This window comes from Euprymna scolopes, chromosome 45 (assembly GCF_053919585.1).
Source record: "Euprymna scolopes isolate OS-2025 chromosome 45, ASM5391958v1, whole genome shotgun sequence".
Lineage (NCBI taxonomy): Eukaryota > Metazoa > Mollusca > Cephalopoda > Sepiida > Sepiolidae > Euprymna > Euprymna scolopes.
Window position 1 is genome coordinate 26,509,590 of NC_136526.1, and position 12,500 is coordinate 26,522,089.

Consider the following 12,500-nt stretch of genomic DNA (forward strand, 5'->3'; position numbering starts at 1 on the left):
TGTTCAAGGTAGCAGTAATTTCCAAATAACTTCTATTCTCACAGTCAGTAAATTAGGTGACTAAAATAGGATTTATCCATGTTTTGACAATGCCTTATTCACTGTAATTAATTTAGGAGACTAAAATAGGATGAAGGATTAGAGATGGACAGATAGAGAGGAAGATATATAGATATAAAAGAGAAAGTGAGAGGAAAATAGAGAAAGAGAAGGTGATAGAGATAAAGGGATTGATAGATAAACAGAGATAGGGGGAGAGTTAGAAACAGAGAGGGATGAGACAGAGGAAAGGAGAGAGATAGAGGGAGTTAGAGAGAGAAAGGGGCTCAAAGAGAGATGGAGAGGGTGATATAGAGAGAAAGATAGATTGAGAGAGGGAAAAGGAGAGATGATATAGAGAGATATTAAGAGAGGAAGAGAGAGGGGGAGAGAAACAGAAGGTGAACTACACTTCACCGTTTTTTTCCTCGTTCAGTAGAGAAGAAATCTTTCGATACTGAGGTAATTTTAATGTTTTGTTATTATCCAGAGTACCCCTTTTTTTTTGGGGGGGGGGGGGGCTAGATTTTCCTCACATTAGAAACCGACCGGGTTATCTGTACTTTCACTTAACAAATTAATAAAAGAAAAACATATTGTAAAATTTGAATTTAACAGGAAAATACTATTTTAAAAAATAGCACGATAACATAAGTACATAAATGCCACTTTAGGTACTCCTTGGGCGTTGAGTTCCATGGCGACCAGCATAATTATTTAATGGTCGCTCCCTTAGCCCCCCGCCCCTAGTCAAGGCTAATGCATGCGCACGTAACATTTTTTTTATTTAATAACGTTGGCTTAGTAACTAAACGATTTATTTATAATTTCGTAACCCTTAAACGCATGCCGGAAGATTTAAATTGGTTCATTATTGTTGTAATGAAAAAAAAAAAAAAACAAGGTTTCATTCAACGCAAAACCAAAACCACATATTAATGATAAATGATTTATTATTCTATTCATTGAAATGTACTAATTTTTAAATAAAAAAGTAAAAAAAAAAAAAAGTTAAAAAAAAAGTAGTTGCTTATGTGCGCATAAAAAACTTGTTCTTTTTTTTTGTTTTTGTTTTTTTTAGATTAGGTCCATCTTATAATCACCCCCCCCCCCGAACATCCTCATCTTAAGAACAGCTTCCGGAATAAACACCACTTTTGGAGGGGGGGGGAACTATTTGCCAAATTTAACTGATATTTGTTGTCAGCATACCCACCGGTAAATACTATTAAAAAAAAAAAAAAAGGAGGGGTTCAGTTCAGTGCCCGTGGCAGAGAAGTAGATTTATTTATCAATAAAAGTTGCGGTTGCGGAGAAGTAAATTTATTTATCAATAAAAGTCGTCATTTAAAAAAGAAAATTGTGGAGGTGGACCTAAATGTAAATATTTACCTAAAAAATTATCCCGAAGTTTATTACAAAAACGTTTTGTTTTCGCACTATTCAACAATTTGTTCATCCGCGCATGTAAATTAAAAAATATTTGTAAAAGTGAGTAGTTATCAGTAAATGATTTAGTTTTTTTTTTAAAATTTATTTATTTTTTTACATTAGGTCCACCTCCACAAATGTTAAGAACGGCTTTCAGAATAAACACCCTCAACCTCTCCATGTTAACAACGGATTTTGGAATAAACACCATTGGGGGGGGGGATATTTAAAAAAAAGTCGATAAAAGTTGTCATTTAAAAAGAAATTTAAAATAAAATGTTTGTAAAAGTGAGAAATTATTAATAAATGTTTAGTAACATTTTTCGCGGTGCTAATGCAGAGAGTGTCCGCGCTATTTTTTAAATCGTGTTTTTTTTTTTTATTCAATTGGAAGGTTAAAGTACAGAATAGGTACAAAACACCCTCCCCTCCCCATGTTAAGAATGGCTTTTTAAATAATAACGTTATTATTTCAGCATGGATCACTCTCTGCATGAGTACCCATTTTTCTTTCAATATTCATAAAAAGTAAAACTTTTTTCAAAATAAATAAATAAATAATGTTTGTAAATGTGACAAATAATCGTTTAGTTACGGCAACGTCAGTAAATAAAAGATGTTAAGTGCGGGGTGGGGTGGGGGACTAAGGGAGCGACTATTATTTTTTTTCTGCTGGTCGTCATGGAACTCAACGCCCAAAATGTAATTTTTTTTTGTCAAATAAATAAATTTCAAGCAATTTTTGCAATAAATAATAGATAGCAACTTCGTTAATTTTACGACTCGCCTCAGCATATTATAAACACCTTAACTTCCCCATGTTAAAACGGCTTTCGGAATGAACACCCCCAACCTCCCCATATTAGGAACGGCTTTCGAGGTTTATGGAAGGGCGTTTTTTTTTTTTTTAACATGGGGAGTTTAGGGTGTTTATAATACGTTGAGGCATGTCGTAAAAATGAAACAGTTTAGAAAAAATTAAAACAAACTTTTTTATGTAAACAATGCCGTGAAAAGAAACTAAACAATTAAAACGTAATGTTTCATGATTGAAAAGCCTTAACATAAAATTGGTAAGTACATAAATGAATTTAAATTTTTTAAATATGGGATTATTTTTTTTTTGTGTGCTAATGCAGAGAGTAATCCGCGCTATTTTTTTTTTTTTTTTAAATCGTATTTCCACGTTTAAAGTAGGCACCGCCAAAAATGGCCGCAAAATCAAGTTGTTGTTGTTTTTTAAAACGAAATTACGTTTATTAAAATCCATTATTTCTGAGTAACTTTTTTTTTCCAGAAAGATAAAACCCTGAATTTTATCATATAGAAAACAGAATAATGTAAAACTTTTTCTACTATTTTTAATTCAATTTTAAATGTTAAATTTTCCCCAAAAGTTAACAATTGACATTTTTTGTCTTGCACAAAAAACGTACTTAAATATTAAAAAAAAAGGGTTTTTGAAATAATTAATTAATTTATTTATTGTCTAACTAAGATTTAGGATGATTTTCTAAGAGAATATGCAAAAATATTATAACATAAGTACCTGAATTTCAAATAATTCCACTTATTCATATATGTAACCAGATATTCGCGTTGACGTAGAGTTCAGATCGACTCTGTTTACGTTTTCGTCTGAAACAAAGCAAACTATGGAAGACCAAACAGGCCAAAAAAAAACTTATTTTTCAGTGACGAAAATTTCAATGTATTATTAAGCTGAGGCTGGCCAGTACCAGATGGGTGACCATTTGTATGCGTTTGGTTTTTAATGTGTATGTGTGTGGGGGCCAGACTCCCCAAAATGGGGGGGGGGCAATTTAAAGCAGAATAAAAAAAAATTATTTCAGCGCGTTTGGTCCACCATAGTCAAAGGCGGCAAACGTTTTCAAACGGGATCGAAAAAAAAGATGCTATTTTTAACACAAAGGGCACAATATTTATCGAATTTTTTTTTTGGGTATCGATTATTCAAAGCATGCCCTGTTTAATAATGGTCATGCATTATTCGGCTCGCTAAAAAAAAATTGTTAATTTATTTATCAAAAATATTAAAATAGCTTTTTTCGTATAAATATTAAAAAAATTTTTTTTTTGTTTTGCTTAACTTAAATTAATTATTTTACTTAACATATTCACCGAATTTCACACTTCAAAACTCAAAAGCGGGATAATTAAACACAATCGAAGTTCTGATATTCAGACGTCAAAATAAGGTATGCAAACAATTTTTTTTTTTTTTTTTTTTTTTTTTGAATCTATAATTCTGTCCCTTACAACACAATATGTTGATTTCAGTCTCAGATGATTATTTTAAGGGGGGGTTTTGTAAGCAAAAAAAAAAATATATATATAAATATTAGGCACCGCCAAAACTGGGGGGGCAGGTCAGTACTTTTTGACGGACCGTCTTTTTAAAAATCTACCAAAAATCAGGTAATTATCCGATCAATACGAAATTTTCAGCGATTATTAGGAGAAGAATGAACTTTATAACAGTGTACTTATTTTTCATAAACGATATTTATATATATATATTTTTTTGCTTACAAAACCCCCCCTTGTTTTGAAGTGGGAACAAATATGCTTAAAATAATCATCTGAAACTGAACAAAACATATTGTGTTGTTGTAAGGGACAGAATTATAGATTAAAAAAAAAAAAAAAAAAAAAAAAATTGTTTGCATACCTTATTTTGACGTCTGAATATCAGAACTTCGATTGTGTTTAATTATCCCGCTTTTGAGTTTTGAAGTGTGAAATTCGGTGAATATGTTAAGTAAAATAAGTAATTTAAGTTAAGCAAAACAAAAAAAAAATTTTTTTTATATTTATACGAAAAAAGCCATTTTAAAATTTTTGATAAATAAATTAACAATTTTTTTTTAGAGAGCCGAATAATGCATGACCATTATTAAACAGAGCATGCTTTGAATAATCGATACAAAAAAAAAAAATTCGATAAATATTGTGCCCTTTGTGTTAAAAATAGCATCATTTTTTTCGATCTCGTTTGAAAACGTTTGCCGCCTTTCGACTACGGTGGACCAAACGCGCTGAAATAATTTTTTTTTATTCTGCTTTAAATTGCCCCCTCCCCCCATTTTGGGGAGCCTAGCCCCCACACACATACACATTAAAAACCAAACTCATACAAATGGTCACCCATCTGGTACTGGCCAGCCTCAGCTTAATAATACATTGAAATTTTCGTCACTGAAAAATAAGTTTTTTTGGCCTGTTTAGTCTTCCATAGTTTTCGTCTCATCGAAAGAAACTTTAAACAGAGTCGATCTGAACTCTTCGGCGACGCGAAATATCTGGTTACATATATGAATAAGTGGAATTATTTGAAATTCAGGTACTTATATTATAATATTTTTGCATATTCTCTTAGAAAATCATCCTAAATCTTAGTTAGACAATAAATGAATAAATAAATTATTTCAAAAACCCTTTTTTTAAAATATTTAAGTACGTTTTTTGTGCAAGACAAAAAATAACAATTGTTAACTTTTTGGGAAAATTTAACATTTAAAATTGAATTAAAAATAGTAGAAAAAGTTTTACATTATTCTGTTTTCTATATAATAAAATTCAGGGTTTTATCTTTCTGGAAAAAAAAAAGTTACTCAGAAATAATGGATTTTAATAAATGTAATTTAGTTTTAAAAAACAACAACAACTTGATTTTGCGGCCAATTTTTGGCGGTGCCTAATAAATATCGTTTATGAAAAATAAGTACACTGTTATAAAGTTCATTCTTCTCCTAATCATCGCTGAAAATTTCGTATTGATCGGATAATTACCTGATTTTTGGTAGATTTTTAAAAAGACGGTCCGTCAAAAAGTACTGACCTGCCCCCCCCCCCCCCCCAGTTTTGGCGGTGCCTAGTTTAAAGTTTTATGATATGTTTTCATTCAATTGTAAGGTTAAAGTACAGAATAGGTACAAAACACCCTCCCTTCCTCATGTTAAGAATGACTTTTTAAATAATAACGTTATTATTTCAGCACGGATCACTCTCTGTATGAGTAAGTTTTTTTTTTTTTTTTTTACTTACCTTGTAGTAGTTGAAACGGAAGTTACCAGAAATAAAACCGGACAAGTCTCGCAGAAACGACTTCGAAAAATATTTATATTTTATTTAATATTTTAAAAATTCACGAGGTAAATTTATTTTAATAACATAAAAACATGCCTCGACTCTAAAGATGGGTTGTCCGAAAATTTCAAATGAATTGGTAAAATTTCAAATGAATATGGTTTTATTCACTTTAAACAAACCAAATTTACATTTTTATACAGTGATGATCATATTTATTGGCACGGTAAAATAAAAGTTAAATTTTGTCTAATAAATTCTAAAAAAGGGATTAAATTAAAGAAAATAACAAAGTATATTATGTATTTTTAACTGGCCTTTCCGATGCAGCAATCGGATTTTAGAAAAAATAAATAACAAAGGAACAACAAACATAATTGCAAAAAACCCTTGTTCAAAATTATTGGCACGGCTTTGTTTTTCTTTTAGTATCAGTATAATATCAATCAATTTCCGGTTTACGTGCTTTCTGAACTTTTTTATAGCCATATTATGCTTGTTTAACGCTAATTCAGTGAATAATTTTTTTCAGATAATTTTTAGATAGCGATTTATTTAAACTATTATAAGTGACTAAATTATAATTTTCAATCGCCATGGAACACAGCGAAGACGTCAGGAAGCTTGTTGTAGCATGCCATACCAATGGGGAGGGCTATGATAAAATTTCAAAGAAGCTAAACCTTCCCAAATCCACTGTTAGAGCCATAATAAACAAGTTCAAATCGCAAGGCCACGTTATGAGTTTAGAGGGTAGAGGGAGAAAAAGGATTCTTTCCCCAAGAGATGAACGGAAAATTGTTCGACAAGTAAAACAAAACCCAAGGATCTCTGTTGGGGAGATTGTTGATGAACAGAGCACCTCTGGAGTGAATGTATCTCGACATACAGTTGGTAGAGTTTTGAAGAGAGCTGGTTTAAAAGCATGTCGTCCGAGAAAGACTCCCTTATTGAAGCCTATGCACCTGAAAGCAAGGCTAGCCTTTGCAAAACGTCATATTGATAAAGATGTTGCATTCTGGAAACGTGTTCTATGGACTGACGAAACGAAAATAGAGTTATTTGGCCATAATAAAGTGTCTTATATTTACAGAAAATCTGGCGAAGCTTTCCTGCCTAAGAACACCATACCCACAGTGAAGCACGGTGGAGGCAGTTTGATGTTTTGGGGATCCTTTGCTGCCTCTGGACCAGGGCGACTTGTTAAGGTCACAGGTAGCATAAAAAAGGAAGATTATGTTAAAATATTGGATGAAAACCTGAAAGACTCTGCTAAAGAGCTCTCACTTGGTCGTCGTTGGTGGTTCATGCAAGATAAACTGACTAAGAAATGGCTTGAGGACAATCATATTAATGTTTTGGAGTGGCCATCACAAAGCCCAGACCTTAATCCAATTGAAAATTTATGGAGAACATTAAAATTGAGGGTAATGCAAAGGAAGCCTATTCAATTGGAGGATTATTGTCAGGAAGAGTGGGCTAAAATTACTACTGAAGAGTGCAACAACTTGGTTGTAAACTATGAAAAGCGACTGAGGAAGGTAATCAAGGCCAAAGGCTATACAATTGATTATTAAATAAATCGTGCCAATAATTTTGAACAAGGGTTTTTTGCAATTATGTTTGTTGTTCCTTTGTTATTTATTTTTTCTAAAATCCGATTGCTGCATCGGAAAGGCCAGTTAAAAATACATAATATACTTTGTTATTTTCTTTAATTTAATCCCTTTTTTAGAATTTATTAGACAAAATTTAACTTTTATTTTACCGTGCCAATAAATATGATCATCACTGTATATATATATATATATATATATATATATATATATATTATAAAGGGTGTTCCAAAAGTCTTGGACACATTCCAAGTCCGCATAACTGCTTAATTGTGAATGGTAGTAAGATGAAAGCGGTGCCATTTTAAAGCTAAATGCATTAAGTTTTTTGTAAGGCTATGTAGCGTCTACCCCTGAACTAATTTTGACGGTGACATTGAACATTCACCGTTTCCGGAGAGCTCCAAGAAAAAGACAAAAAAAAGCCGTGGCGTTAAATTCGAGGGGTCTCTCTCTCTTTTTGCTTGCGAACACCAGAGGAGTAATACGCGTTACTGCCATGCTTTGTCGCTCGTGCGTGACACACCCTGTGCCGGTTCCAATGGTGAAACCACACAAAAAAACAAAAAAGAAAAACATTCTCCTTATCTATTCACTCCGCTCCTTACCCGAACGGCTTTTCTAAAGAAAATTAATTCATCGTTTCTTTCCAACTTAACACCAAAAACATTTGACCAGTCGGGAAGGATTCCTTCTTTTTTTTCGGACTCAAAATAAACACGAGTGTGATACACCAGGGCAAATAAATTTACACCTCTTATAACAAGCCAAGTCTGATTATTTGTTTTTAATTAATTTTTCTAAATATTTGTGTTCTGATTAATGTTTTCGAAAAATTAATTTTAAGTGAGCTGTTTGTTGTTTTACCCAGCGAGCACCTCGCCACACTGGTGACCCCTTTTTTTTCGTCAGACTTTGGCAGAACATGCAAGGAATTGTGGATATTATCAATAAGGAAGAATTACATGTAATCACACAAGGGAAATTTCTCAGTGACCACGCGCACGCCGAATGACGTACATGTCGACCTTAGCGGCACATCGGTTTTTCTAGGCGTAAAGGATCTCACAGAGATTTTCTGCGGTCATCGTTCTCTTCAACGCATTCCCCACGATGGACAGTGAAGCGCTTCCTTCAACGACGGCTACTCAGGCTATTTTGAGGATTCCTCCTTTTTGGACGCACGATCCAACATTATGGTTCGCACACATAGAGGCCCAGGTCTACACGCAACGGATCCTGAGCGATGTGATGAAATTCAACCACGCATGAAGTAATGGCGGAGGTTCGCGACCTGATCATATCACCCCCTGGATCGATCAGCTACGATTATTTCAAATCGGAATTGATTCGTAGGACAACCGATTCACAGCAGAAACGCCTTCGTCAACTTCTCGTAGAAGAACTCGGAGATCGGAAACCGTCTCAGTTACTCAGACCTATGAAGCTGTTGATGGGTGAGAACTCACTACCGCCGGACATACTTAAACAACTTTTCGCCAAAAACATTTGCCATCGAGTATTCAAATGATACTCGCCTTTTCGAATGACTCCACAACCATTAAGGAGCTAGCGGACCTAGCCGACAAAATTATGGACGTGACCGTTTCCATAGCCCCAGTTCACACGCACAGCTCTAACGATGCCCTGCCTAACGTCGCAAACCCCTCCACAGATATACGCGAGGAACTAGAGCGACACGCTCAAATGATTCATGACCTGAGTGAACAGTTACGTGGCCTCGAGCTCAAACCAAAAATGCATAAGCACCCCACTGAGCGAGTCCGTCCCAGGCGATTTAGCAGCACTCAGAACAGCGGTGGGCTCTGCAAGTACCACACGTGTTTCGGTGAAAGAGCTTACCGATGCCACCAGCCATGTTCATATACGAAGAAACGTCTCTCGGGAAACGCCCAGGCCAGGCAGTAGGAGCGGCAGACACTCCTGGCAAGAACAATATTCGTCGCACCCTGTACGTGACTGATAGAACCACTGGTATACGATTTCTCGTTGATACCGGTGCGGAAGTCAGTATCATCCCTAAGAAGTTCGTGAAAGAGAATCGTCCTCAATCAAACTTATTTCTACACGCAGTGAATCACTCCTCCATTCCTACTTACGGAGAAACATCGATAACATTAAATCTTGGATTACAGCGCGCACTATGTTGGGTCTTCATCGTCGCAAAGCTATCCGTTCCGATTTTAGGGGCGAATTTTCTGCACCATTTCGGCATCCTTGTAGATGTCAAACGCGGCAAACTCATTGATAATAACACTGGACGTTCCGTTCAAGGCATAATCAGTGGGTCGACCGAGATCAGCCCAGTTATACGTAAAGACACCATGGATCCGTATACAGATTTACTGCGAGGTTTCCCGGAATTAACTCGTCCTACGTTTAACGGTGACAAAGTTAAACACGATGTCACTCATCATATCCAAACAAGGGGACCACCTGTGAGTGTGCGCCCGCGCAGACTTAAACCCGATCGTTTAAGGGCGGCTAAACAAGAATTTCAGCACATGTTCGATTTAGGCATTATTCGATCCTCTAATAGCAACTGGTCATCGCCACTCCACATGGTGCCAAAAAAATCAGCCGGCGAATGGCGCCCTTGTGGGGATTACCACGCACTTAACAGTCGCACTACTCCGGACAATTACCCTATTCTGCATCTGCAAGACTTTTCTAACTCGCTTCACGGAAAAACAGTGTTCTCCAAAATCGACCTTGTTCGTGCATACAACCAGATTCCCGTACACCCAGAGGATGTTTCTAAGACTGCGATCACAACTCCTTTCGGCCTTTTCGAATTCTTACGCATGCCCTTTGGATTACGTAATGCAGGGCAATCTTTTCAACGCTTTATCGACGCAGTTTTGCGAGGACTACCGTTCGTCTATGCATATATCGATGATCTCCTCGTGGCAAGTGCATCAGAACGTGAACTCTTACAGCATCTGCAGCAGTTATTTCACAGATTGACAGATTATGGCGTTATTATTAACCCCCAAAAATGCGAGTTTGGAGTTTTTCCACTTTCGTTTCTTGGCCATTTAATCGACAAAGAAGGTATCCGTCCCCTTCCAGAGAAAGTCCAATGTCCAATCTATAGTCGATTACTAAGCTCCCACTTCACTTCGTAAACTTCGAGAGTTCCTCGGTTTAATTAATTTCTATCGACGTTTCATGCCCCATTGTGCTGAAATCGCGCAGCCATTAACCGACCTACTCAGAAATAAAAACAAAAAAAATGAGACGATTACATTAAGCGAAACGGAATTACGTTCCTTCGATAAGGTCAAGCAGGCATTAACAGATGTTGGTTTTTCCCCATTCAGATGCACCCCTAGCTTTATTCGTCGATGCATCCGACGTTGGCTTTGGAGGTGTACTGCAACAATTAGTGGATAATACTTGGAAACCACTAGCTTTTTTCTCAAGGCGTCTTCAGCACGTTGAAACCAAATACAGCACTTTCAGCAGGGAACCTTTGGCCGCATACTGCGCAGTTAAACACTTTCGTTACATGTTGGAAGGATCCACTTTCACGTTTTTTACGGATCACAAGCCGTTATCACATGCTTTGCTTGCCAAGCCCGGAAAACACTCACCCAGGGAAGCTCGCCATTTGGATTTCATATCACAATTTACTGCGGATATCAAGTATATCAGAGGGAAGGAGAACGTAGTTGCAGATGCATTGTCGAGAATGCACATCGATGCTATTCAAGCGATTGACGAGATCGACCTCCACCAGATCGCTATTGACCAACGGGATGACGAAGAACTAAATCGCTTACGTCACTCCGAAAATCTAACTTTCAAGCAAGTCCCAGTACCTTGTTCCAACGAGACAATATGATGCGATGTTTCAAACGGTAATGAACGCCTCTATGTACCCCTTAAGCATAGGCGAGCTGTCTTCTTTCAATTACACAACTTGTCACATCCTGGCATTCGTTCCACGCAGAAGCTGGTGACTTCTCGTTTCATCTGGACAGCCATTAACTGAGACGTTCGCGAATGGACCAAGAGTTGCATCCCTTGCCAGAAATCGAAAGTACAGAGGCATATTAAAAGTCCCCTTGCTACCTTCGCAACCCCTGAGGCACGATTTCAACACGTTCACATAGATTTAGTGGGTCTACTTCCACATTCGAGAAACTGTATATACTTATTGACTTGCATTGACAGATTCTCTAGATGGCCTGAAGCCATCCCCATCGCAGATATTTCCGCAGAAACTGTTGCCCGAGCCCTGGTTACACATTGGATATCGCGTTATGGTGTGCCTCACACCATCACAACCAATAGGGGCAGACAATTTGATTCCTATATTTTTTCTGAGTTGTCTCGCCTACTGGGAAGCAAACACATAAGGACTACCTCGTACCACCCGGCGGCAAACGGCATGATCGAGCGTCTGCACCGTCAGTTGAAAGCAGCTATTAGAGCACATTCCGACCCTAACAAGTGGACAGAGTACCTCCCTTCATTCTATTGGGCATCAGATCCACCATAAAAGCAGATATTGGCTTTACGCCTGCCGAAATGATTTACGGAACAACGCTGACTTTCCCTGGATAGATGGTCGCACCGACCACTCCTACACGCATGCCTGACCCAACAAGTTATACCTCTCGTGTGAGGGAATACTTGGCGAAACCTTTTAACGTTGCCCCGAGAACACAGAACGCACGCACTCACATCCCCAAAGACATACAATCGTGGACTCATGTGTTTGTTTGTAACGATGGAGGCACAGCTCGACTGTAAACACCGTATTCCGGTCCCTTTAAGGTATTGAAACACTACTCAAAGTTCTTCGTTATTGACATTGACGGAAGACGATATTCAGTCAGTGTTGATCGCCTGAAGAAAGCTATTCTGGATGACGATGTGCTAGCACGCAAACGGACACAAAACACTGCAGTTCAGAACGGAAACTTCGATTTACCAGTAAGTACAACTTCTACCAGATCGGGCAGATCAGTGCAACGTCCTCACTGATTTGCTGTGTATACCCAGTGACTTTTCCACTTTCTTTTGTTCGACATACTGTCTAGTAGGGGGGTATGTAGCGTCTACGCCGGAACTAATTTTGACAGTGACATTGAACATTCACCGTTTCCGGAGAGCTCCAAGAAAAAAACAAAACAAATGCCGTGGCGCTAGAGGAGTAATACGCGTTACTGCCACGCTCTGTCGCTCGTGCGTGACACACCCTGTGCCGGTTCCAAAACACATCTGGTATATCTGGTATATTTTGGTATAGCTGTGGCGACAACAAACAGCTCA

The 12,500-nt window shown here is 37.2% G+C and overlaps 1 protein-coding gene and 1 long non-coding RNA gene across 3 annotated transcripts in view; both read right to left on the reverse strand.

Moving 5' to 3' along the window:
- The window catches only part of LOC145269300 (uncharacterized), a 108,875-nt gene extending 105,080 nt beyond the window's left edge, over positions 1 to 3,795 (reverse strand). Inside the window, exon 1 of the long non-coding RNA XR_013864977.1 lies at positions 3,020 to 3,795. This is a non-coding gene — a long non-coding RNA (uncharacterized LOC145269300). The remainder of the gene's footprint in view (positions 1 to 3,019) is intronic.
- LOC145269299 (uncharacterized) overlaps positions 1 to 12,500 on the reverse strand; it is a 667,893-nt gene that overhangs the window by 172,809 nt on the left and 482,584 nt on the right. The gene's annotated exons all lie outside the window — the stretch shown is intronic.